Source organism: Panthera pardus, unplaced genomic scaffold, assembly GCF_024362965.1.
Source record: "Panthera pardus isolate Hobbes unplaced genomic scaffold, ASM2436296v1 HiC_scaffold_2, whole genome shotgun sequence".
NCBI lineage: Eukaryota > Metazoa > Chordata > Mammalia > Carnivora > Felidae > Panthera > Panthera pardus.
Window position 1 is genome coordinate 27885547 of NW_026526765.1, and position 22386 is coordinate 27907932.

The window sequence follows — 22386 nt, forward strand, 5'->3', positions numbered from 1 at the left end:
CTGAAAAATGCTATTGGAATTTTAACAGGGATTGCATTGAATTTGTAGATTGCCTTTGGCAGTATGAAAATTTAACAATATTAAATCTTCTCTTCCATGAAAATGGGATGTCTTTCCATTTTTTTGTGAGTTCTTTGATTTCTTTCATCCATGTTTTGTAGTTTTCAGTATACAAGTCTTTCACCTCCTTGGTTAAGTTTATCCCTAAGTATTTTATTCTTTTTGGTGCTATTGTAAATGACATTATTTTCCTAACTTCCTTTTCAGATAGTTTGCTGTTTCTATATAGAAATGCAACTGATTTTTGTATGTTTATTTTGTACCTTGCAATTGTACTGAATTCATTTGTTAGTTCTAACAGTATTTTTTTTTTTTTGAGTCTTTAGGGTTTCCTATATGTAAGATCATGTCATTCACAAACAGGGACATTTTTACTTTTTTCTTTCCAATTTGGATGCCTTTTACTACTTCTCCTTGCCTAACTGTTTTGTCTAGGACTTCTAGTACTATGTTGGATAGAAGTGGTGAGAGTAGGCATCCTTGCCTTTTTCCGGGTATTAAAGCTTTTTTTTTCTTTACTATAGAATATGATGTTAGCTATGGGTTTTTCATATATAGCTTTTATTATGTTGAGGTATTTCCTTCTTAGTTTGTTCAGAGTTTTTAATATGAGAGGATGTTGAATTTTGTCAAATGCTTTTTCTGCATGTATTGAGATAATCATGTGATTTTTATCCTTTATTCTGTTAATGTGATACATCACATTAGCTGATTTGCATATATTGAGCCATCTTTGCATTCCAGTGATAAATCCCACTTCATCATGGTGTATGACCCTTTTAATGTGTTATTGGATTTAGTTTGCTAGTATTTTTTTTAATGTTTATTTATTTATTTATTTTTAAGAGAGAGAGAACACAAGCAGGGAAGGGGCAGACAGAGAAGGAGACATGGAATCTGAAGCAGGCTCCAGGCTCCGAGGTGTCAGTGCAGAGCTGACATGGGACTCAAACTCACAAACCACGAGATCATCACCTGAGCCGAAGTCAGACACTTAACCGACTGAGCCACCCAGGTGCCCCAGTTTGCTAGTATTTTGTTGAAGATTTTTACATCTGCACTCATCAGGGATGTTGACCTGAAGTGTTTTTTTCTTGTAGTGTCTTTAGGTGGCTTTGGTATCATGGTAATGCTGGCCTTATAACATGAGTGTGCAAGTGTTCTCTTCTCTTTAATGTTTTAAAGGAATGTGAGAATTAGAATTAATTCTTTAAATGTTTGGTAGAATTCACCAATGAAGCCATCTGGTCTGGGACTTTTCTTTATTTGGTAGTTTTTGATTACTGACTCAATGTCCATGCTAGTTATATGTATATTTAGTCTTTATATTTCTTCATAATACAGTCTTGGTAGATTGTATTGTTTTAGGAATTTATCAATTTCTTCTAGATTATCCAGTAGTTTGGTGTATAATTGTTCATAGTAGTCTCTTACGATCCTTTGTATTTCTATGGTATCACTTGTAATGTCTCCTTATTTTATTTATTTGAGTCTTTCTTTATTTCTTAATTAGTCTATGTATGGGTTTGTCAAGTTTGTTTATCTTTTGCAAAAACCAATTCTTAGTTTCATTAAATTTTTTATATTGTTTTTATATTTTCTATTTCATTTATTTATACTCTAATCTTTGTTATTTCTTTCTATCTGTACATTGTTTTATTACATCAAAGATTAAGTTCTCCCATAAAGGCCCTTACATTCCCAAGAAGAAACACTTTAATAGAGGACTTTCTTAAGCACCACTTTATTCAGTATATGGTTGGCAAGCTTATTTCCTGATTCAAGGGTGGGGAACACCTCAACGTCTTCCCCATGTCTGTGCCATCATTGCAACTCATCCTGAGAATATGAAGGCAGGCACACATGTTCAGGGTGGGGCACTGCACATGCTGTTAGTGGTTTAGGAATGTGGACATTTGATTCTCCTCTTTGCTGGGAAGGATGGAGACCTCAGAATATATAAGCTTAAAGTGATGAAAGGCAACCCCAGAGCTTCTCTGAGAGTGGTGCTTCTGACACAGCAACTGTTTAATTAACCAGGTAATCAAGTCAGCTTTGTTTGCACATCTAGGTCATGGACTTATTTAGTCTCTCTAAACCTGTCTAAGGCAAGGCTTCTTTTACTCTTTTGGAAAGGAGTTGAAGAAGAAAAAAAGAAGAGGGAAGTGGAGCTATCTAATGGCCTGGGAATAGGAAAGAACCTCCAATCACCACCACCACCACCACACACACACACACACACACACACACACACACACTACTCCTATCTCTAAACTTCTGGGGACTCAAAGTGAGAATGATGTTGGAGAGAAGAGTAGGATAGTGAGGCCAGCCCCTCCTTCCAACAGTACCCCATCTGTCAAGCTATTAAAAGTCAGTCCCGTTTGTTTCACTATACATCACTGATTCATCATATAGTTTAGTTTCACAATTCCTTATATTAACCTAGCTAGAAAGCACAGCCATAACTGGGAAAGGCTTACAAATGCTCCTGCTCCCAGGAGACCCACTTTTCTGCTGCCAGTTCCTGCATCACTCACTTTCTCTGAGATTTACTCCTTGCTCTAGTGGCACTTCCTCCAACTGTGCCTAAGTAACACCATTGCTTCACTTCTTTCCTCATTTCTGGAAGCATGAAATGCTTTCTCAGGTTCATGGAGGTCTGTTATCTTTCTGATTTCAGGAATTATTAAAGCACAATTTTAAAAAGCAGAGTTCTTTCTTGTGTTGAAATGAAATGGAGAAAACATTTCAACCATTTTTCACTCAAAGTAGATGCCAACAATCAGAATCTATGTCTTGGGAGACAGTGATTAATTGAGGCTGAATGGTAATGGGACTCATGATAGCTAAAAGCTGTGATTGTAGGATTATTCAGGGTTAGTTGGGGGAAAATGCTTTTGTAAAAATCAGGGCCAGTAATAAAGGATAAATTTCAAATCAGAGAGGCAAACTTAAACAAGAATTTAGAAGAATCAGAGCACAGAAGTCATTCAAAGCACTACTGACTTCCCTAAAAAAAGATGGAGAAACATATTGTAACTCCCCAAAAGAAAAAAAAAACAGACATGGGAATCAAAAGCACATAAGGAATATAGTCAATGATATTGGAATAGTAATGTATGGGGATAGATGGTGGCTACGCTTGTGGTGAACACAGCATAACGTATAGAGATATTGAATCACTATGTTGTATACCTGAAAGTAACGTTACATTGTGTGTCAACTATACTAATAGACTTTAAAACAAAGACCATAAAAAGAGACAAAGAATGGCATTATATAATCATAAAGGGGACAATCCAACAAGAAGATATAATAATGGTAAATATTTATGCACTCAACATGAGAGCACCCAAATATATGAAACAATTAATAACCAACATAAAGGAACTAATTGATAATAACACAAAAATAGTAGGGGACTTTAACATCCCACTTACATCAATGGAGAGATCATCTAAATAGAAAATAAACAAGGAAACAATGGCTTTGAATGACAAACTAGACCAGATGGACTTAACATATATATGCAGAATATTCCATCCTTAAACAGCAGAAGACATATTCTTTTCAAGTGCACACAGAACATTCTCCAGAATAGATCACATGTTAGGTCACAAAACAGGTCTCAACAAATACAAAAAGACTGAAATTACACCTTGGGCCTTTTCTGACAGCAGTGCTGTGAAACTAGAAGTCAACCACAAGAAGAAATTTGGAAAGAACACAAATACATGGAAGTTAAACAACATGCTACTAAACAATGAATGAGTTAACCAGGAAATCAAAACTGAAACAAGAAGAAATAGAAAACTTGAACAGACTGATAGTCAGAAAAGAAATGGAATCAGTAATCAAAACAGAAGTCCACAGCTAAATGACTTCAGAGGCATGTTCTACTAAACATTTAAAGAAGGGTTGATACCTATTCTTCTCAGTGTATTCCAAAAAATAGAAAAGGAAGGAAAACTTTCAAATTCATTCTATCAGGCCAGCATTACCCTGATACCAAAATCAGATAAAGACTCCACTAAAAAAGAGAACTACACACCAATATCCCTGATGAATATGGATGCAAAAATTCTCAACAAAATCCTGGCAAACCTAGTTCAACAATACATTAAGAGAATATTCACCACAATAAACTGGGATTTATACATGGGTTGCAAGAGTGGTTCAATATTCTCAAATCAGTCAATGCAATATACCACATTAATATAGAAGAAAGGATAAAAACCATATGATTATTTCAAAAAATGCAGGAAAAGCATTTGACAAAATACAAAATCCATTCATGATGAAAACCCTCAACAAAGTACGTTTAGAGGGAACATATCTCAACATAATAAAGGACATATATGAAAAACCCACAGCTAATATCATTGTTAATGGGGGGGGAAAGTGAGAGCTTTCCTTTACGGTCAGGAACAAGACAGAGATGTCTACTCTCACCACTGTTATTTAACATAGCACTGGGAGTCCTGGCCACAACAGTCAGACAACAAAAAGAAACAAAAGGTATCCAAATAGGCAAGGAAGAAGTAAAACTTTCACTGTTTGCAGATGGCACAATACTATATATAGAAAACCCAAAAGACTCCACACAAAAAAACTACTAGAACTGATACATGAATTCAGTAAAGTCGCAGGATACAAAATTAATGTACAGAAATCTGTTGCATTTCTATAAACCAATAATGAAGCATCAGGAAGAGAAATTAAGGAATCAATCCCATTTACAATTGCACCACAAACAGTAAGATACCTAGGAATAAACCTAACCAAAGAGGTGGAAGACCTGTACTCTTGACACTGTAAAAAGCTGATGAAAGAAACTGAAGATGATTCCAAGGAATGGAAATATATTCCATGCTCATGGATTGGGAGAACAAATATTGTTAAAATGTCTACACTACCCCAAACAATCTAAACCTTTAATGAAATCCCTATCAAAATGCCAACAGCATTTTTCACAGACCTAGAACAAACAATCCTAAAATTTGTATGGAACCACGAAAGACCCTAGGTAGCCAAAGTAATTTTGAAAAAGAAAAGCAAAGCTTGAGGCATCACAATTCTGGACTTCAAGTTATATTATAAAGTTATAGTGATCAAAACAGTATGATACCAACATGAAAATAGACATATAGATCAATAGAACAGAATAGAAAACCCAGAAATGAACCCACAACTATATGGTCAATTATTCTTTGACAAAGCAGTAAAGGCTATCCAATGGGAAAAAGACAATCTCTTCAACAAACGGTATTGGGAAAACTGGACAGCAATATGCAAAAGAATGAAACTGGACCACCTTCTTATACCAAACAAAAAATAAATTCAAAATGGATTAAAGACCTAAATGTGAGACCTGAAACCATAAAAATCTTAGAGGAGAACATAGGCAGTAACCTCTTTGACATTGGCCGCAGCAACTTCTTTCTAGATATGTCTCCTGAGGCAATGGAAGCAAAAGCAAAAATAAACTATTGGGACTTCCTCAAAACGAAAAACTTCCACACAGCAAAGGAAACAAACAACAAAGCTAAAAGGTAACCTGTGGATTGGGAGAAGATATTTGCAAATGATATATCTGACAAATGGTTAGTATCCAAAATATATAAAGAACTTATAAAACTCAACACCAGGGGCGCCTGGGTGGCTCAGTTGGTTGAGTGTCTGACTTTGGCTCATGTCATGATCTCACAGGTCATGGGTTCAAGCCCCATGTCAGGCTTTGCGCTGACAGTGCAGAGCCTGTTTCAAATTCTCTGTCTCCCTCTCTCTGCCCCTCCCCTGCTCATGCTCTGTCTCAAAAATAAATAAACATTAAAAAAAAAACCCTCAACACCCAAAATGAATAATATAATTAACACTGGGCAGAAGACATGAATAGACATTTTTCCAAAGAAGACATACAGATGGCCAACAGATACATGAAAAGATGCTCAACATAACTCATCATCAGGACAGTACAAATCAAAACTACAATGAGGTATCAACTCGTACTGTCTGAATGGCTAAAATCAATAACATAAGACACAACAGGTATTGACAAGGATGTGGAGTGAGAAGAACCCTCCTGTACTGTTGGTGGGAATGCAAACTGATGCAGCCACTTGGGAAAATAGTATGAGGGTTCCTCATAAAGTTAAAAATAGAACTACTTTACAATCTACAATGGCACTACTAGGTATTTATCCGAAGAATACAAAGATACTAATTCAAAAGGATACATGCACCCCAATGTTTATAGAAGCATAATTTACAGTAGCCAAACCATGGAAACAGCCCAAGTGTCCCATAAAAAATGAAATATTGCCATTTGCAACGATATGGATGGAACTAGACAGTATTATCCTAAGTGAAACAAGTCAATCAGAGAAAGATAAATACCACATGATTTCACTCATATGTGGAATTTAAGAAACAAAACAAACAAGCAAAGGGAAAAAAAAGAGAGAGAAAGACAAACCAAGAAACAGATTCTTAACTATTGAGAACAAACATATAGTTACCAGAGGGGAGGTGGATGGGGAGATGGGTGAAACAGGTCCTGGGGATTAAGGAGTGAACTTGTGGTGAGCGCAGGGTGATGTATGGAAGTGTTGAATAACACACTTGAAACTAACATAACACGGTATGTTAACTAACTGGAATTAAAATAAAAATTAAAAAAAAAACAAAAAAAACATGATACTAAAAAATAAAACTTTATGAGAAAAATACGTCAAATATATTTTATGTTTACAACACAGATCAGTAAACAACAGAGAATCAATCATAGATTTTGTTTTTCCACTCATTTTTAAAGGAATAAACTTGGAAAGGTGTTTTGACTAAATTCTCTAAGTATATAGCACCACTTTAGTTGGAAAATTTTATAACTCACTGTCTTAAATATGTGAAATTGTCTTTTTCCTTAATAGCAGTTATTTTGACCTTAATTATTTAGAAAATCGCTTTAATTTCAACTTCACTTTGTGTTATCAATGTTTGGATGTGGATCAACTATCCTATACAAACTAATAATATTCTAGCCATTCAATTTGGGCTGAATTTCCAGGGCGTGGGTTTTTGTTGTTGGTATGTTTGTATGTTTGTTAGGAATTAGTGAAACTTTATGATGTCAGTAAAGGGAGTAGAGGGCTTGGCTCTAGCCTCTTGACGAAAAAAGAAAAAAAGAAATGCTTAATGTTAAGTGGGGTAGATAGTGATTGTCTACTGCCAAATATCATGTGAACTGAGAAGGGGTGAGGACGGGAGACAGTGCATGGGCTTGGATGCTGGACAGACTTGGAGTGGAAGTTCACCTTCACTGCTGATCGCTCGTGTCAGTTTGGACAAACTTTAATTTTTAGGAAGTTGGGTTTTTCATGTGTAAGAGAAGAATAGTAACATTTACCTGATGGGGTTGCTGTGGGGAATAATACATGCCCCCCAAATACTAGTTCCTTTCCTTCTCTCGTAGAAGGGAGAGATTTTAGAAGCCTTGGTTTTTAGTTCAAACCTTGATTTTTAAAAAGAAAATTCTTTAACATTTTAAAGGAACTTAATATGCCAAATAATGGAATTAATTCCTAGTTTCAAATTTAAAAATACCATTATTTGTACTTAAGCATGGAAAAGAAATAAATTATAGGTAGCATGTATGTTTGGGGATTTAAAAAGTACATACACATGTAGAATTTTAAAGATTCAGGACATAACCTTAAAAAGTTAGCATACATGCAGAGTTTCTTTAGTTTTTAAGGACTGGTAAGACTTCAAAAGTTTTAGAATGACAGAAGGTGAACTTGAAAAGTACAATTTCGGGGCCCTTTAGTCTCCAAACAGTGTTTTAGACTCCAAAGCACCAAATAAGTGAAGTTGGTGATATTTACCTACCATGATGTAACGAAAATTCTTGGAATTCAAAATGTTGTGCTGCTTAGTCACTTCCCTTTTAGTATAATCATTGTCCAGCTTAGTTTACATCTTAGTGACCTTAAAAGACCTGAAGTTTCATTAAAAGTTAAAGTTATCATCAGAGTATCTATTGACAGTTTTGCTTGTGGTTTTTGATAATATCTCCCTTTGTTCCTTTTGGCTCAGCAAAATATGGTATGCGAGACCTGAGGGCTGACTGGTTGACCTAGTTTAGAAGACCTAAGGAAGCCATATAACTAGCTGTAGCAAATGAAAAGCTATGACAATAATCCTATAAATATCCAGTTTTGGCCTGCATACACATAGGATACTGGGATAAACTCAGTAGACCACTAAGTTTCTTATACAATTTCTCACAAGGTTCTTGTCACTATAGGTACCCTTTGTTTTGTTTTTTTAATGTAATGTTTTTCCATTTCCACCACTTTTCTTTCTTTTTTTTTAATATGAAATTTATTGTCAAATTGGTTTCCATACAACACCCAGTCCGCATCCCAACAGGTGCCTTCCTCCATGCCCATCACCCACTTTCCCCTCCCTCCCACCCTTCATCAACCCTCCGTTTATCCTGTTTTTAAGAGGTACACTTTGAAAGTCAAGAAGAGCTTTAACAGTCCTGAATTTTAATTTTACCATCTATATATTTATTTAAACCCATCTTGAAGTTATCTTTAGTGTGTACCTCCAATGATTTCCATTGTTTATATTTCCTATAATTTGCTTTTAAATAAGAACTTGTGCTAAGTTCTTAATAATTTAGAATATTCCAGTGGGAGATTCCATAGTATGATTTGGTGCATGGATAAACCAAGGCTAAGAGTGATTTTCTACACACCCAAAGTCACTTAGGAAGACAGCTACCCAGACAAAAACAGTATCATTACTTCAGTCTATCACAGAGCTCATTTCTTCCTCTTCATTCTTTCTCACCAGAGAGTAAGGATTGTCCTATGGTTTCCCATTAGAAACACAATTTTCTAATTGAAGACTGAAACACGAACTGGCCCAAACAGAGCTCCTGCTGGTTTTCGTTCCTTTCATTGTTGAAATGTAGTTATAAGCTCTGTTTTTTAAAAATAGGAGACTTCTGTCCAGACTTATCCACAGTTTGTAGCCTTGCTATCCTAATTTTGTTTTAAAACAACAACAAATGGAATCAGGCTGTCAGACTAATGAATGCATGATTACTCTAAACTGGATTAAAGCCATTTAATTTATCACACAGTTTATTGCCATGGCAGTGTCTAATTAAATAGCCACATCTGCGTTTTCTAGAATTAGAGCTGCATCCCCAATGGTTTGCTGTGACATTAAGGCCTGCAAAAGGGAAGATAGATGATGAATACTGAAATAAAAAGGGTTTTGACTACAATAGTGTATGAAAATAATAGAATCAATATCCTGGGAGGCAAGGAGAGAAAACATTCTTATTTCATATTCCTTGGAGTAGACAGGAAAGTGTAGGATCTGAGAGAGACCCCCTGCCAAAGGAGTCAATGACAAAGCAACTGAAATTTCAATTGGTTTTCTGGAGTAAAATTATATGTTTTTTGAAAGCAGCTGAATTCTTTCCAGGAACTAACTACTGATGTGTCACACGTAGTAGGCATCGCATACATATTTGTTAGATGGATAAAGGAATGAATGAGCTAATTTGATAAAGTACAGAAACCAGCACTGATGAGAATTACAGGATTTCACCATTCAGGCAGTATCTCTAAAGCTGTGATACACCATTGCCATTTACCAGCATTTCTAGCTCTATTTTCTTTGTGGGCACACAAGAAGGCCACATGTGCTTCCTCCATTGAATGCAGGCATGGTTACGTGAGCCATGAAATGTGAGTAGAAGTGACTTAAGATGTCTCTTCCAGGTGGTGTATCTGAAAACTGGTGTGTGATCGTCCATGCCGCTCTTCCCCTGCGGCAATGGTTGTGGAATCATGAGTGATATGGAGGAGCTGTGGGATGGAAGCAGCAGCCAGGATTGCTAAGCCAACAATCCACTCTGGAGAACTGCCTGGAGCCACAGCAGACTTTGAACAAGACATAGGTCCTGGTTGTTGTAAGCCAATGCATGGCAGATGGCAGATTCCAAAGATGATCAAGAGGGCTCACAGCATCACCCATCCAACATGCTCATCTCCAGTGTGAATTTGCCCTTCTCCCATCAGAAAGTAGACTCTACTTCTCCTCCTCTTTCATCTGAGTGAGGGAAGTGATACTTCATGACTACTGAGACTGGCCCCCAAAAGGCCAGAAAGTTGCTCCTGCAGTACTAACTCTCTTGGAACACTTGCTGTCTGCATGCTCCTTCTTAGAATCCAGCCATCACAGAGCCCAAGCCCCACAGAGAGTTCATGCATAGGTGCTCTTGTGAAGAGTCCCAGCTAGTCTGAGTTATCCTAGCCAGGCACCAAACATGTGAGCGAAGAAACTTCCAGATGATTTCGGCCCCCCAGCCATTTGAGTGCTCCGCAACTAACACCCCACCTATTATGCAGCAAAGACAAGACATCACCACTATGTCGTGTCAGATTTCCTGACCCATAGAATTTGCGAGCACAGTAATATATTGTTATTTTACAGCACTAAGTTAGGACAGTTTGTCATAGAGCAATTGGTAACTGCAACATACTGATGGAATTTGTTTGTTGCCACACCATAATTTAGCCCATTTTAATACAAAGGTGTTTTTTTTTGAAAGCCAAGAAACGTAAGTGACAAAATAAAAGATAACATTTTCAGTTTTTGGTAGTAGGGCCCTGTATGATACCACCATAATGAGGAAGTTATACAGCCTTAATCTGTGTGATCTATTCTCCTTAACTATAAACCACATTCCTGGCACCTCATTCATTTATGCAAGGCTTACTAAACTTAATTTACTGGTGCATAGTAATTTTTATTGTTTCATCCAGGCTATATTTATTCTGCAAATAACTGTATCTTTCTGTACCTCAAGAAAACAAATGGTATATTGGAAAATACACATGATAAAATGCTATGGAGAAAACTGGGAAACTCAAATTTTGGAATGACTGATACTTCAGAACTAGTTAGCACCTAAGCTATTAGTATGTTAATTTTTTTTAATGTTTATTTATTTCTACGAGAGAGAGAGAGAGACAGAATATGAGCATGGGAGGGGCAGAGAGAGAGGGAGACACAGAATCCAAAGCAGGCTCCAGGCTCTGAGCTGTTGGCACGAAATCACGAACTGTGAGATCATGATCTGAGCTGAAGTCGGACGCTTAACCAACTGAGCCACCCAAGCGCCCCGAGCCATTACACTATGTTAGATGCAAGCTTCTGATATTGCCATGTAGGTTGGGACACTTCTCAGTGAATGTTGCTCCTCCCCTTCAAATTATTAGCACAGAAAATTTTAACAAAACCACTAGAACAACTTAGGAGTTCACATCACATTATATTTACAAGCACAGATGCCAAGAATGGAAAAGCATGGAATAAAATTGTCAATACTGCACACAACAATAGTACTGATTAGCTTAATCTGAAGGTTCTCCAGCTCCAGGGACAGACACCATGAATCCACACTAATGCAAGTATTGTCTGAGTAAGGTCTATTTCACAGCTTCTCAATTAAACATTTTAAGCCAATTTTCACTATTCATAATGTGTTGGGAGAGATGTATCCCAGAAAAAACATAAAATTTATATTTTTAGTTTGCAGAGAAGGCAAAATAAATATTCCAACAAAGGAGAAAACCGATCCAGAACAAGGAAGCAGCTATACACTGAAGACAATGAAGCATATAATGATGTCCTGTCATTCATATCTCACTCACAACACTGAGACAGACAGAATGGACAGACATGTATAAGGACCCACACACTAGGGTGATGGGGACATTTGCCAAGTATGAGACAGTTGGACAGAGGCAAGCTAGGGTATTGAAAAGGGCATAGAACTTGCTACTGGCAAGGCCCAGAATTAAATTACAGCACCTCTGTTAACTTGCTGTTTGGCTTTGAGCTAATAACTTTTCTCTAAAAAATTTTTTCTTTAATGTTTATTTATTTTGAGAGAGAGAGTGAGAGAGAGAGACAGACAGACAGAATCCGGAGCAGGCTCCAGACTCTGAGCTGTCAGCACAGAGCCCAATGCTGGGATTGAACCCATGAACCACAAGATCACGACCTGAGCCAAAGTTGGATGCTCAACCAACCGAGCCACCCAGGTGCCACTAGCTAATAACTGTTCTATATCTCCGTTTCTTTATCTTTAAAATGAGGAGAATAATAGCCATTATGAAGGATTATTTTGAGGATGGGTAGTCATGTGTATAAAATGCCTGATATTTTATCAGCACTTAATAAAGGGTGGTTGTCATTATCATATTTTAATAAGAAAGATAAATGCTGGCAATCTCTCCAACAAAAGCCATATGCGTTAGTGTTTGGAGTTCTTGGCCTCTTGGTAATTTGCTGAGAGAACTGTGATCTAGACTTAGGCAAAAGCTTTGGATTGTCCCCTAGTTTTGCCCTTCATTTTGCTCCTGAGGCCAACTCATCAGAGAATTCCTCTCTCAAAAGTTACATAACAACCAGTCTCAAATCTGCTTGTTCAGGTCTGTGGGCCAGAGATTTAGAACCCCTATGTGAAGCTTTATTCTACACCAAAGCCATATGCAAAACTAACCAGTAAGCCATAATTTCCTTCTGGGCTTTCATCATCAGCACTGAAATGATCATTTTTATATAACAAACAAATGAAGGAAGTGATTTGCAAGCCAATTATTCACAGGCATGGCCAGCGTTGCATTCTAAGAAATTCTTTCATTTGCTCAGGGTGGGGTGCTGTTTTTGTGATTGTCTTTCCCCTTCCCATTGTTCCCTCATGTCACTGCCAGCTGCCCCCCATTCTTCTACCCCATTACACACACACACACACACACACACACACACACACACACACACAATTATTTCTGCAAGGTTCCAGGAAGTCAACTGCCTTGTCCTTGTGTAGTCCCCTGGACCTGCAGATGATGACCACCCATTTGGTTAAGTCTGAAGCAGTATCCAAATCCCAGGTGTCATCCCAGCTTGATTTACCCACAGCAAAGCCTGTGGATGAGGTTCCTTGCCTCCAGAGACAGCCCTGCTGACAGATTTCAAAATCAATCACACGGGGTTGACAAGTCCCTTAATTGGTTTTCATAGTAATTTTCTCAGATGCCAGAGGATTTGCTGACACCTTCAAGTAATGACAGTTCACCAAACTGGATTCTGAAGTTTAGGATTAAATAAAATATACGTGAATATATTTACTGTGCCAAGTGGAAGGAACAGTTTCCAGGAAGAAGATTCATAGAATTACAGATTTCTTAAGCTGGAAGACCTCTTTGAAGTAAGTGTCCAACTTCTTGGTTTGCATTTGAGGAAGCAAAGATTCTGAGGGCTAAACCTGGAAGCTCAAACAATTTAAGGTGTAGAAACTCTTGGAGGCTATGAAAATATTATCTCAACCAATTTACTCCCTAAATACTTCCTGAGACATTTTACTTTTTTATTTTTTATTTACTCTATTATTATTACTTTTTTTTGAGAGAGAGCACATACATGCACACATGCGAGCAGGGGAGGGGCCAAGGGAGAGGGAGAGGGAGAAGGTGAGGGAGAGAGAGAGAGAGAGAGAGAGAGAGAGAGAGAGAATCTTAAGCAGGCTCCATGCTCACTGTGGAGCCCGACATGGGACTCGATCTCACGATCATGAGATCATGACCTGAACTGAAGTCAAGAGTCAGATGCTTAATAGACTAAGCCACCCAGAACCCCCTTCCTGAGACATTTTAAACTTTATAGTTAGTTAATCTCATGCTGTCCTTCCTATATTCTACTTATTCACATATGTATTTATTCATTCTTTGTCATCATCACAGGTGATTCAAGGTTGCATCTTTCAAATATGAAGAAAATATTGCTACCAGCAGGGATGCTTGTTTTTTGAGCTGTTTTCTCAACAGGAGTGATGGATTTACACTCTTTTGTCTGATTCACATTGTAATTAATTCTATTCATTTGTGAAGCCCAGGTGAAGTGTGTGGCCAAGAAACAGAGGGAAGCTAATTTGTGAACACACACAAAAAGAGTACCTCACTGATTTCAGAATATGACCAATTGAGCTAACTGGCTTTACTTCTTTGATCATATAAATCACAGCTAAAAAAGCCCCCATTATTAACTATTCATATTCCTTGCTGGAAGAACAATAAACAAGAGTATAAACTATAAAAGGGGAAGACCAAATATTTGTTTAAACTTTGGCTTAAATGGATGCCATTAGTATTTAATGACACCTGGGATCTGGATGCTGTTTCAGAATTGACGAAATTGGCAACTGTCACCCACATTAAAAACAAAAATGTCTATTTATTTATTTTGAGAGAGAGAGTGAGAAGAGTGAGAGAGAATGAGCAGGGGTGGGGCAGAGAGAGAGGAAGACAGAGAATCCCAAGCAGGCTCTGCACCATCAGCACAGAGTCCATTATGGCGCTCGAACTCACGAATAGTGAGATCATCACCTGAGCCGAAATTAAAAATCAGACGCTTAATCAACTGAGCCACCCAGGCGCCCCAAATGTCATCCACATTTTTAAGATGTGGGAACTGAATCTTCAAAGAATTAAAGGTCTTGCTAGAGATTCCAAAGCTAGGAAGGGCCGCACCCAGGACTGATGGCAGGACCAAGCGTTCATGCCTCTCTACCACAGTAATTTTAGGTACTGCCTTTTTAATTAAAGGCACAGAATGAAGTTCAAAGAGATTTGTGATTTGGAAAACAGTTCTGTCCACCTGTGAATACTAGTGTACAAAAAAATTACACTTGTGCAGATTTACACATTGCTTATATAGGCAGGACAATACATGCTTAGCTCTCTTCTTATTACTACATTTGGTTTTTGTTGTACTTCAGATCATCCAGAGGCTTTTTATTGGTTGCCACCAGTAATATAGTTTATAATTATGTTCACTCCTATGTTATGAAAAAGCAAAGCAAATAAAACTTTTGGCTTCATCTCCAGTTGCTCAAACTCAAAAGCCTTGGAATCATCCTTGACTCTTCTCCCTTTCTACTCCACATGCAACCCACTGGCAAATCCAGTTAACTTTACCCTTAAATGAGATTTAAAACTGAAACCTCTCACTTCCCCCATGGCCACCACTTTGGTTTAACCTATCGCCATTTGCCTGGATACTTGCATTAGCCGGCTGGCTGGTCTCCCTGCCTCTCTCCTTGCCCCTTGCAGTCATTTCCAGCACTAGCCAGTATGATTCTTTTAAAGCGTAACTTAGATCCTACCACTTCCTATTCAAATTGCCAATGGCTTCCCATCTTGCTTAAATCAGAGTCCAAGTCATCATAAGAACCTACAAGACTCTTCAGGATCTGACCTCTAGACATCTCTCTGAAATCACCAATCCCCTCACTTGAGCCACTCCAGCCTCTCTGGTCTCCTCAATGCTCCTGGAACATACCACACATGTTCCTACTTCAGGGCTTTGCACTTGCCACTTCTACTGTCCACGATACTCTTTCCTCAAATATCCTCCATGGATTACTCTCTCAATGCCTTTGGGTCATTGCTCAAAATTACCATGACAGTGGATTCTTCACCAGCTCTTTGCTTTACCCCAGGCAGGAAGGGCAACTGTCCTGGATCTCCCACTTTAGAGGGCACTGCTCTCATTCATCCCTTCCCAGAGGGGCAAGAAATATGCAGGGCTAAAGTGAGGTGCCCATGGAGAGCTCCCTCCCTCTCCCCACTCCTACATAACGTTCTGAGTACCCAGAGTTCCCGGACCCAGTAGCCCAACCACACTTCCAAGACCATGCTGCTGGTAGGCATGTTCCAAGGCCTGAGAGGAGAGCTGATAAGAAGAAGCGGCTATTAATGGTGTGTGTGTGTGTGTGTGTGTGTGTGTGTGTGTGTGTGTGTGTGTAACTTGGACTTGTGGGCTGGAGCATCCACACACATGTGTTTGAGAGCCCTCATGGGAGAGGATCTTGCTGAGGTGAGAAGAGAACAGGTGGGAATGGGGAGGGACACTGGCTAGAGGCAGGATACTTCAGATTCTAGTGCAGAGCTCTGAGGGTTTTAACACTCCAAATTTGACCAAGATCTTGAGCAAGATGCAATGAAGGTATGTGGTCAAGGTGGAATGACAATCTATAATTGATTTCATTATTGATCAAATATTAGACATATCACAGGCAGTCCTTCACCTGTGTTTTTCCCCCAAGCCCTGCAAATACTAAAGGTGTGCCTACCCTTCCATGACTGCTCTATTTGCAATTGCTTCTTTTCCCATGGACATTCCATAATACCCCTCCTTTCTTTTTATTTATCTTCTAGTACTTATCACCATCTGACATATATTTGTTTAGTTTATCTCCTACATAGAGAATATAAGTTCTATTGACAGTGTTGTTCATTGCTATTTTCCTAGCACTAAGAACAGCCCTTAGCACATGGTAGATACTCAATAAACATTTGTTGAATGGATGAGTGGTGGATGGCTATCCTCTAATGAGCACCTACCATTTTACATGTGCTATGCCATTTAAATCTAACTAACCCTATGGGCCTGCTATAAAAAAATCCTACTATTCTTTCCATTTTACAGTGTAGTCTCAGAGGGTTGAAATAACTTCATGGAGGTCGCACTACTTCCAAGTAGGAGATAGAGAATGTGCCCACAGATCTCTCCAACTTCGAAGTTCTTGTTGTCTTTACCATACTGTCTTTGGATAGTCAAAGTTCCAAGCATTAGATCCAGAAGATTTAGGATGCAAGGCTTTCTATTGCATCTGCCTGGTTGGCTGTTTTTTTTAAACTCAAGAGAGCACTGAGTTGACTAGAAAACTTAAAGTATGGTAAAATTTCTCTTTTAGCAATTGGAATTTATTTACTCAATTTGTTTAGCTTGGAAAGGTAGAGATGGTGTCAACCAGTTAGAGAAATTCATATAAACACGGTGCTTGGACTGAAAGTATTTGGAAGGAGAATAAATATTTTCTACTAATCAGGTGTGTCCAAGTTGGGTTACTTACCCACAGTGATTCAGGGTAGAGGTGGGGCAATTATCACTGGTCCATAAAATACCCTGCTCTTTGGAGCAGAAGTAGAAAATTGGGTGAAAACCAGGATTTTGCAGCTGTTGCCCAATCTTTGGTTTATTCATAACTGTCTTCATTGAGTTAATGCTATTAATGCTTCATTCTTGGGAGTGCCATGTGGACTGTGGGATAGGATATGGAAGAATTACAGATGCCTATATGGGACTAATTTACTGATTTTCACCATAGCTTCCTCAAGTCTTGTGATTATCCTCTTTCTCCTGGGAGGTCTCATTACATCTCTGATCTAGCTCCTAATTAAAAGCCAATATCATGTTCTATGTAATAGTCTGAGAAATGTTCTGCCTGAGGGTCCTGTCCCTGGATACATCAATACAGTATGTTCTTCTCCTGCAAATGGTCCTTTAAAGCTTTTCTTTTGAGTCACAGCCCATTGGGCTAGACTTTGGAAATGATAAGTCTTCTCTAGATTCAAAGGAGACCTATTATTTCAAATCTCTCAAGTTCTTCCATGCAAGATTTGCTTGTTAAACTATATAGCACTACAAATCTTCTGCACCACCTGTTCAAACTTTGCCTCCCTGCGTGAGTTCCATACGTAGCATCCATCCATCCATCCATCCATCCATCCATCCATCCATCATTTTACAAATATGTATTGAAAGCCTGATATGTACTCTTACTGGAATGAAAACCTAAAATAAAATGTAGTTACCACATTCACTGTGTTTACAGACAACCTTAACTTGGAAAAAAATACAACAGTTATCCAGGGACAATGATCTATTGAGTTTTTGGTGTAAAAGAAATGATATCTAAGGTAGATTGGACTCAGCTTTCCTCAGTATTGAGAACATCAATACCTTTACCCTTTTGTAAATAGAACTTCATGTAGCTGGGCTGAGGGCAGTATCTTGGATCTGAAATATGCACTTCTTCCCCAAGTGTGGGGCCCGAACTCTCACTGGCAGTGCAAATTTTTATCAATACAGTATCTTCTTGACTTCCTATGCATGGCATGGATTTGGGGAGAACTTCGTGGACACTTCAGGGGGGCTGAGGTGCAGATGCTATCATAGCTGGTCTGACTAACCATTTCCTGGTTGATGAGCTGTCTCATCAGGGAGAGGACTTCTCTTCAAGCCTTAACAGAGCAGAGCTTGGTGGTTCTTAGTGGGTTGCTTACGCCACATCCAATGTAAGCTCAGAATATAGATCAGAAAATTGGGCACAGGATCACAGCATATCTACATTGGACAGGATTGTGGGCCCCTATTCATCCAAACATCTTATTTTACTCCTGGGAGTCTGGGATTCCAAAACCCTCAGGCTTCTATTTTGAGCACACATAGCCTCATCTTTGAAAGCCGTGGGAAAGCCTGAAGAAGGTGAAGAAAGAACCAAAGGAGTGAAATCCCGAGGATTATATTCTCTTTTTCCCTAGAGATCACAATATCTCTTCTTGAAAAGTCATCTGTCTTCCTATCTGAATATCGCTTTTGGTAAGTTTTGGCAGTTTTTAAAGGGAACCTTGAAAAATACTTAAAGAAATTTTTTAAATTTTATTTATTTTTGAGAGAGACAGAGTGCGAGCGGGGGGGGGGGGGGGAGGGGTGTGGTAGAGAGAGAGGGGGAGACACAGAATCCGAATCAGGCTCCAGGCTCTGAGCTGTCAGCACAGGGCCCGATGCAGGGCTTCAACTCATGAACCGCCAGATCATGACCTGAGGTGAAGTCGGACACCAGATGCCTCGAAAAATACTTTTTTGTGTGTATTCTAATGTCTCCTTCCCAGCTGAGGAATCTACTGATTAATTTTCCCTTAAACATTAATTAAAAACGTATTACTTTCTTGCTATGTCCTGGCCATGGTATGAGGCTCCCTCTGCAAGCCATATATTTGCTAGCTTTCCACTCTGGGAATTCAGAGGGTTGTGCTGAAAATGATGATCCTTTCATCAGAATTAAGGCAGGCTTCTGTAAGGCAGTAATAATAGCATTGGCATCTGAGCCTGTGCACTATCTAAATCCTCACAATAGCAGAGGAAGATGAACTCTTTTATACCTGTCGTCTTTGGCCCACAGTGAGTGGATTAGCAGCACCTTGAGCAAATATCACAGCCTACTGCAATAACTTGCATGTTGCCGTTTATGTGCTGCTCTCCTGAACTAGACCATGATAGTACTGACAGTGAGATCGGGTGTTTTTCACTTGTATTACTTCAGCCCATAGCTCAGTGAAAGAACAAAGAAGGCCAGGGAATGGAGAAAGAACAAAGATTCACCAGGTGGCTTCTGATTTGCTTACTCCTTATGAAAACCATATTTTTACTAAATGCAAACAAATAATTTACTAGTGTAGTGCATTGCTTTTCATTTTGTGTTTGTCCCACATTCTTTCATCAAAACTTCCTCCTCCTCACTCCACATAATTCTGGTAAGACCAGACAGGAGAACGTGTGGCCTACACTAGCCAGAGTATTCATTGATACTCGTTGTTAAGTCCAAGGGTGAGCAAGATAAGCGAGGTTTTTTCACAGAGACAGAAATAGATGCTGGGAGAGAGGCTCTTTCCTTTTGAGACTGTGAGTTGTAAGGACCCTATGAGTCCGGAAATGCCAGCGTCCAGCTTTCCATCCACATGGAGAAAGTCTGTCAGAAGATGAAGGCAACACAGATGAACGCAGAGATAAAGACAAAAAAAAGGAAAGGAGAGATGATATTTGCTCCTTAAATACTGGAAGCAATTATGACTAAAGATCAACCCATAGTTTTTTTCAGACTTTTGAGTGAATGGTACTTATTTTTTTATGTGTTTATATTTGTACAGTCAGTTTGAGTTGGGTTCCATTCCTTGCAACCAAAAAGTCTTGATGACCATAAATATCCCAACAGGCAACATTGTACCAGTATCTGTAATTCTCATGAGGTAGTGTCATGTGTGACAAAAGTGCAAGAACAGTAAGAGTTAGTGGTTCTCAGGTCCTTACATCTCAAGGCAGGGGACTGGATTATAGCTCTAGTGACCCACCTGGAGCCCTTCATTTGTGGTGGCTCCAGCCAAAAGTCACCACTGTGGCAACTAACTGATGTGACATGGCTTAGCCTTCTCTTGGCTTCCAGAAAACCTTCATGACTCACTCTTTTCCTGTAAGGACACTCCAGTCAAGAAAGGAAACTGAGCAAAAGGCATTATTCCCTTAATTTAGACCTATGGCCCTCATCCAAGTCCGAAAAACCACAGACCTGCATCTGCTTGTTCTCAATCCAGAAAAAAACTAGTGTTCCTAGAGGGCTGTCCATCCTTCTGATACCAACAAACAGTGTCAGCAGCAGAGAAAGCCCTTGGATTTTAAGAAAACATTTGGCTGTTATGTTAAGCGAGCAAACAAACCAGGCATGTCTAAAGAATGGGACAGTAGAATTCCAACCAACCCAGGGAATATGGTAGATTTCTAGAGACAGTTATTTACATACAAACCCAAATATTTCCTTTCAATGTAAACATGCAGTCAGCAATGTCAGCAAGGAGTTTTGGGCATTTTCTGTATTTTCCACTAAAGCCATGTTAACAGGCAACATTCACAATCCCTTTTGTCTGATGTTATTAAGTGTGATCCAAACCACCAACACTCACTGACAATATAACTGGCATTTGTGGTCAAGTCTGTGTTTGTCAGAAGGAATTCTTCCTCTACGTCCTTTTCTGAGTAAGTCCTGTAACCTAGGATGACTTTTATTAAATAAGGCATTCAGAGATGAAATGTAAGTGATCTAACTTCACAGTCTAATGTGACAGCACCTCTGCAGAGGACAAATGGGTGAGATCTGAAGCTCCGAGGTATGGAATGGAGCCATAGGGGATGGGTATGACCCAAGACAAAGAATCAGTTCTCTCATGGGCTGAGATATGTCACTCTACAATAGGAGTAGGCACATGCCTGCCCCAGGCCAAAACCAATCCACCATGAGCTGACAATGTTTTTCACATTTTTAAATAATTGAAAAAAATCCAAGATGAAACAGTATTTTGTGACATTTGATAAATGTGAAATTCATATTTCAGTGTTCATTAATAAAGCTTTATTAACACAAAGCCACACAAATTTCATTATATACTTGGCTACAATAACGGAGTTGGATAGTTGCCACAAAGATCATATGGCCTGTGAAGTCAAAATCATTTACTATCCAGCCCCTTACAAAAATAATTTGCTTACCTCCACCTACCTTCCAAGGCTTGGATTATATTCTCCCTTGCAAGCCATCAGAGAACATAATGATGCAATGAGAGAGCCACCAATTCTCATCCTGGCTTCATGTCTAGCTCCCTGTGTAACCCTAGAAAGTGATTTAACTCTTGTAGGGCCTTGCTATCCTGCTCTTGTCTCCTAGTATAATACAGCTCTGAAATTATTTGGTCCCACAGAGGCTTGATGCTGGTTGCAAAGGGATAATCTAGATGGTCTGGATGTCCCTTCAGCATGACCACAGATTACTGATAGGGAAGTGACCTCTGTGGGATCATCATTCTACAAACGAATATGGTACTATTCTTCAGAGGCATTCTGATCCCTGAAGTCTCAACTCTATCAACACCACTTTATTTTCAAAACTGTGGCCATAATTACAGAAGCAAAGTGCAGTAGAAAACTGAAGGAACTAGCTGAATGGTGTCCAGCTCACCAAATGCTTTGTCCTGGGAATATCTGTTTGTGGCATAAGTCATAGAAGATCCATTAATTCTTTTTAAATGGAAAGACTCCTTGTTTCATCAGGAAAGCTTCTTTCCATTTTCTGAGGGAGGGGGTGAGCGCTGACTTGGGATTATCTGCATAAATGCCTCCACTGTCCTCTTGATTTAGCTGATGAACACCTGCCACAGCCAGGACAGTTGGCAGTGCAGATCCATGTTGGAAAATCAGACTTCACAGAGGATAGTTTTGCAAGCAAAATAGTCTTTTCCTTGAGAGCCTTGAAACACTGGTGACCCTAGTCCTACTCTAAAAGTCTTGTGAGAAAGGGAAGCTTGAAGGTTTCCAGGTGACACTTTTTAAAGACAGTTTTTCAAGGCTTTAAAAACCTTGAGCTCTGGTGATGGACCTAGAAGGTATGATGCTCAGTGAAATAATTCACACAGGGGAAGACAAATACAATATGATTTCACTTTTATGTGGAATCTAAAGAAAACAACAAATTAACAAACAAACAAACAAAAAAAGGAGAAATATACCCATAAATACAGAATACAAACTGATGGTTGCCAGATGGGAGAGGGGTGGGGAAGC

The 22386-nt window shown here is 38.9% G+C and overlaps 1 protein-coding gene and 1 non-coding gene across 4 annotated transcripts in view; one reads left to right on the plus strand and one right to left on the minus strand.

Moving 5' to 3' along the window:
- Positions 1 to 22386, minus strand: part of PRLR (prolactin receptor) — a 157748-nt gene that overhangs the window by 67318 nt on the left and 68044 nt on the right. Inside the window, exon 2 of one of the 3 annotated variants that reach the window (XM_053906921.1) lies at positions 17072 to 17259. The exons of the other annotated variants lie outside the window; for them this stretch is intronic. The gene's annotated coding sequence lies outside the window, so the exon portion shown is untranslated. The remainder of the gene's footprint in view (positions 1 to 17071; positions 17260 to 22386) is intronic. 3 annotated transcript variants of the gene reach the window in all.
- On the plus strand, positions 5716 to 5800 carry TRNAQ-UUG (transfer RNA glutamine (anticodon UUG)). Its single transcript has one exon. It is a non-coding gene; the product is annotated as a tRNA-Gln (tRNA).